The sequence below is a fragment of the Lepisosteus oculatus genome, chromosome 9 (assembly GCF_040954835.1).
Source record: "Lepisosteus oculatus isolate fLepOcu1 chromosome 9, fLepOcu1.hap2, whole genome shotgun sequence".
Lineage (NCBI taxonomy): Eukaryota > Metazoa > Chordata > Actinopteri > Semionotiformes > Lepisosteidae > Lepisosteus > Lepisosteus oculatus.
The window spans coordinates 24225022-24231021 of record NC_090704.1 but is presented as its reverse complement, the minus strand read 5'-3'; positions in this window follow the sequence as shown (position 1 = coordinate 24231021).

Here is a 6000-nt window from a genome sequence, read left to right as displayed (position 1 = left end):
TTAAAATAAACTAAAATGTACCCTACATGTTTGTCCTGTACGTATCTTCATGTGATCCTGCTAGATTTCTGCTTACCTCAGTCTTCTTGTGAATGGCGTGTGGAAGGCTGACGGTCTTGTTCTCTTATACAGTGCCTTGCGAAAGTATTCGGCCCCCTTGAACTTTTCAACCTTTTGCCACATTTCAGGCTTCAAACATAAAGATATAAATTTTTTATTTTATGTGAAGAATCACCAACAAGTGGGACACAATTGTGAAGTGGAACGAAATCTATTGGATTTTTGAAACTTTTTTAACTAATAAAAAAATGAAAAGTGGGGCGTGCAAAATTATTCGGCCCCTTTACTTTCAGTGCAGCAAACTCACTCCAGAAGTTCAGCGAGGATCTCTGAATGATCCAATGTTGTCCTAAATGACTGATGGTGATAAATTAGAATCCACCTGTGTGTAATCAAGTCTCTGTATAAATGCACCTGCTCTGTGATAGTCTCAAGGTTCTGTTGATAGCGCAGAGAGCATCATGAAGACCAAGGAACACACCAGGCAGGTCCGTAATACTGTTGTGGAGAAGTTTAAAGCCGGATTTGGATACAAAAAGATTTCCCAAGCTTCAAACATCCCAAGGAGCACTGTGCAAGCGATCATCTTGAAATGGAAGGAGTATCAGACCACTGCAAATCTACCAAGACCTGGCCGTCCCTCTAAACTTTCAGCTCAGACAAGGAGAAGACTGATCAGAGATGCAGCCAAGAGGCCCATGATCACTCTGGATGAACTGCAGAGAACTACAGCTGAGGTGGGAGAGTCTGTCCATAGGACAACAATCAGTCTTACACTGCACAAATCTGGCCTTTATGGGAGAGTGGCAAGAAGAAAGCCATTTCTCAAAGATATCTATAAAAAGTCTCGTCTAAAGTTTGCCACAAGCCACCTGGGAGACACCCCAAACATGTGGAAGAAGGTGCTCTGGTCAGATGAAACCAAAATCGAACTTTTTGGCCACAATGCAAAACGATATGTTTGGCGTAAAAGCAACACAGCTCATCACCCTCAACACACCATCCCCACTGTCAAACATGGTGGTGGCAGCATCATGGTTTGGGCCTGCTTTTCTTCAGCAGGGACAGGGAAGATGGTTAAAATTGAGGGGAAGATGGATGCAGCCAAATACAGGACCATTCTGGATGAATACCTGTTGGAGTCTGCAAAAGACCTGAAACTGGGACGGAGATTTATCTTCCAACAAGACAATGATCCCAAACATACAGCAAAATCTACAAAGGAATGGTTCACAAATAAACGTATCCAGGTGTTTGAATGGCCAAGTCAAAGTCCAGACCTGAATCCAATCGAGAATCTGTGGAAAGAGCTGAAAACTGCTGTTCACAAACGCTCTCCATCCAACCTCACTGAGCTCGAGCTGTTTTGCAAGGAAGAATGGGCAAGAATTTCAGTCTCTCGATGTGCAAAACTGATAGAGACATACCCCAAGCGACTTGCAGCTGTAATCGCAGCAAAAGGTGGCTCTACAAAGTATTGACGCAAGGGGGCCGAATAATTTTGCACGCCCCACTTTTCATTTTTTTATTAGTTAAAAAAGTTTCAAAAATCCAATAGATTTCGTTCCACTTCACAATTGTGTCCCACTTGTTGGTGATTCTTCACATAAAATAAAAAATTTATATCTTTATGTTTGAAGCCTGAAATGTGGCAAAAGGTTGAAAAGTTCAAGGGGGCCGAATACTTTCGCAAGGCACTGTAGGTGTGGTTCAGGGGATGATCACTGGGATTCGAGGGCTGTGTAATGGCCTGGGACCGGCGCTGTACGGGTTAATTTTCTACATATTCCATGTGGAGCTTAATGAACTCCCAGTGAGTAACAGTGGCCTGAGAGCTGAGTCTGAATCATCACATCACTCTCAACACAATCATCAGGTAACGTACAGTGTCCAGCTTCATGGAATTGTCATTGAAACTCCTCATCTTTAGGTTTGGGTGTCAGTCTCTCAGAATTATGCTCTGGAATGTGAAATGTAGTCAAAATGGTATGAGATGGTGAAACAAATATGAAACCAGACAGGTAGGATTTTGATGTTCAGTTTCTATGTAACCATAGAACTTATCTCTATCTTATAAAAGGGAATATCATTCTTCGCAAGGACATGTTACCTGTCATTCCAGTATCCCAGAGGAGTCTTTCATGACTTGCAGTACATTGTAAGAATGGTTAGGTTAACACACTTGGATGCAGATTTTGCTGTTGATCTTCAGATACTTTTAGTGAGGCACTAACATTTTTTTGCAGTTGATGATGGCCAACTAATAGCTGGTATCAAGAGTTATAAATGTGATGTCTGTGGAGTGTATGGGTATAGGTCACATTTTCATGGTCCCCCTGTGCAGTCTTGCCTAAACTGTGGTCAAGTGAGTAGCTGCGTTGGTATGTGTTAGCTGCAAGGAGACATGTATTGGTTAATCCCAGCCTGAAAAATAGGGGTACATCCAACATTTCAGCTGCTGAGACGTCTTCAGGGGATATTTCATTTCACATAGCACGTTGAATGTCTCAAGATTAAGATATATAATACCCCTAAAAATCCTGGGTTTGGCGGGCTTCATTCTGCACTTTTTAATTACCGTCCCTTTGTGATTTATTTCTGTCCACGCAGAGTTCAATAATCCCTGGTCCTCCGTTCCTGTTTGGGGCATGTGCTGTGCTGCTCGCCCTGCTGGTGGCGCTGTTCATCCCTGAGCACACTAACATGGCCCCGCGGAGCAGCACCTGGAAGAAGCATCTGTCAGCCCACAGCCACCCCCACAACCCCCTGGCACCTGGGGAGGCCAAGGAGCCACTCTTACAAGACAGCAACGTATGACCGCTGTTGCTTCTCAGGCGGTTTCTAGATACATCATTCGGCCATTTTTTATGTATTTATGGAGATGCCAGGTAATGGAAATTCAACACGAGTGTTAAGAGTACCATTTTGTAATATATTTAAAAATTGTCCAAAGGCACTATTGCAATAGCTCTATTTATTGAATTCAATATAGTTAGAGAGGATTTGTTATACATTTTTGTCATAAATTCTACGTCGGCATGGCTTACCCAGGGACTTGTGCCTTGTAGAACTGGAATGTTACTGAACACAGTGTGTTTGTCAGTCATCCTGCTTTGAAGAGGTGTGATAATATGGGTTTTAGTGCAATCGGTTCACTAGAGAACACTCAGCCCATTAAGAGCTTTACCTCTTTTCCTCTTTTGACCCAAGACAGACTTTATTAAAAGTCAGAATGATGTACAGAAAAAGTGGTGTGGCCTCTTAAGCTTGTACATGACAAGGCCTTAATATATGCTCTTGGGTGCAAAAGCAACATGCAGTGGGTCAAGAACAGTTCATTCTTTTGCGGCTTTGTTATCATTGAAAAGTGAAAAGGACTTGGAACTTCGCTTGTTCTACACATCTTCATTTTTCTGTTCATATCAAGCAGTTGCAGCATGCAGTGCTGTCTCAGTTTCTGACTACCTTCCCATTTTCACAGTTTCAGTTGCAAGTAAGCTTCTGCCCACCAAGAGGGTGGGGATTGCTGGGGGCTCATGTAGTTTGTGTCTCAAGAACCTTTATCTGAACATAGAGCTAGGCGTTGTGCAGCATCATGCAACTCTGAAGCTCAAGACAAAGTGCACAGGACCAAAAAATATGCTGTTCAAACTAGGGCATAGTAGTGACAAGATAATGACCTGGTGTGAATATGCCTTTTTTGAACTGTTATATTTATTAGAGGGCCTCAGAATATGAAATGAGTTTTGTGGCCTCAACTTGAAAGACGTGCATTTTTCTAAGTGGCCTTTTTCAGTAAGGATGTACCAAATAATAGAACATCAGATGTGAAATTCTCTGAAATGGTATATTTTTGTGTGCTCAATATATTTGAATGATTCCTTGAAAGATATTACTAGCGTGTAAAATATCGTAAGCTCAAATGTTTTTATTTTCCTTTCCGTTACGTACTGTGGTTATTACACTGTTTCACTGCCTTGTTTTTCTTTTAACCTTCAAGAAGATACTGTCATGGACACAGTTCTAAGTGTTGTAAATCTAAAAGAGGTAAAGTTCAATAAAGGGGATTATTTTAATGTATGCAAGATGTATTATTTCATCTTAGTGCTGTGTAACTCCCTTCCCTTCTCAACTTCAAAACATGCTCTGACTTTAGACATCTCAAAATATGATGCAGGATTCAACATTCGGATAATAACTGCTCCAGCAAGGTCTCCAGCTGTTGATTTAAGAATGCCTGGAAAATCTGTTGCATTGTGGTTCCTGATGACTAGAGTTGTGCACCTCAACCTTTTAAAAGTGTTCATATTTCTGTAATTGGGCCGAATATATAGTAGCTACAGGACTCTCACAAGCTTAGTTGGGCTCATCACTACCAGAATGGATACTGTAATGGGCTCAGTGGAGTAGTGGCACCACCCCGCATAGCTTCAGGTCTGTGCAAGAACACTGCCTTGATGAACAGATGAAGAGTGATGTCTGTGAGCGAGGAAGGTTCTCTCAATCTGACCGGCACTCCTTTAGTCCACATCAACAACTGCAACCTGCTGCCTCTTTATGGAGAGTGTTAATACCCTACTATAATGAAAACAGTAATTACAGGTATACAAAATATAAGACATGGCAGACTAAAAGCAAGAGAAATTCAAAGCAGATTTTAATTAGATGGATTAAGCAGTTTGAAAGAGGCAATTTGGTGCTGCTTTTAATTACACTGGTACTGTGTATGATTAAAAAGGTTGTGGCTTTTCACAGCGTTGGATTGGTTTTCCTAGAGTCTCAAACTGCTGCTTTTCCCAGAACATAATCCAAATAGTACAAGAGTTCTTTCCTTCTACTGATATTCAGCAAATATAAAAGCACAGCAATAGCTGACTAAATAGAGTGGTTGTCTTCCCTTGTCCTGGAAGAACCCAAGGTCTTAATCACAGGTTAGCTGAGTTCTGCTGAATTCTATTTTTTTTGTGTCATATTTTTAAATTTGCTTTCAACTATTAATACCCAATAAGGAAGCTGTTTAGAAGCTGTATTGATTAGTAGTTAGAAGCTGTATTAATAAATAGTACAGTACTATTAAATTCACGTGAAGCTAAAACCATACTGCAATACTTAGAATATCTAAAAACTGCAGGATTCAGAATTCTAAAGCTCAAATTACACAGTGGAGTAAAAAGTAACATTATGTTACTATACCTTAGATTTCACACAATATTAACTTTGCTTGTATTTAACTGCAATGTCCAGCAAAATCAGTCTTGATACAAAAAATGAGTGTAGATGCTGGATGTTTTCAGCGTGGAAAAAATATTTGAATATTAATACTATGATGTGCATATTGGACAATTCTATTTTAGTAGTTAAACCTTTCAGCTTTTTGGAATATTTCATTTTTACGTGTATCGCTTAAAGGAGTCCAATGTTTAAATGTTGGAACTCAATATTTTATGAAGCACTACTGCTCAATATAGGTGTAGGTTTTCAAAAATGTAGATCAATATGGTGTATATAATATGTTTACATTTTTATTAAGTGTCAAAAATCCTTTTGGTAAATGTAACATCCCTCAGGCTACAAAGAAATTAGATATAATCACATATAGAAGCAGAATATGCACAGAGAAATAGATAAGAACAACTTTGAAGTATCATCTGAAAGTTTATTTTACATACTGTGCAAAGAATTTGTAATCAGTTAACAGGAAAAAAAACATTTAAAAACATATAACTGTCTTTCTAAGGCATTTATTGCCTTAAAACAAATGACATTTTTGTGGCTTGATATAAAAGATTAAATAAAAATACATTACATAACATTGTCATCATTCTCTGTAAAAAATAGTTTCATAACTTTTTTTTTTACTTTAAATAGGCTAATAAAATAAATAATTTGTACACATGTACAGTACCAATCAGATGAGATAATTATGCATTTACAAAGTAT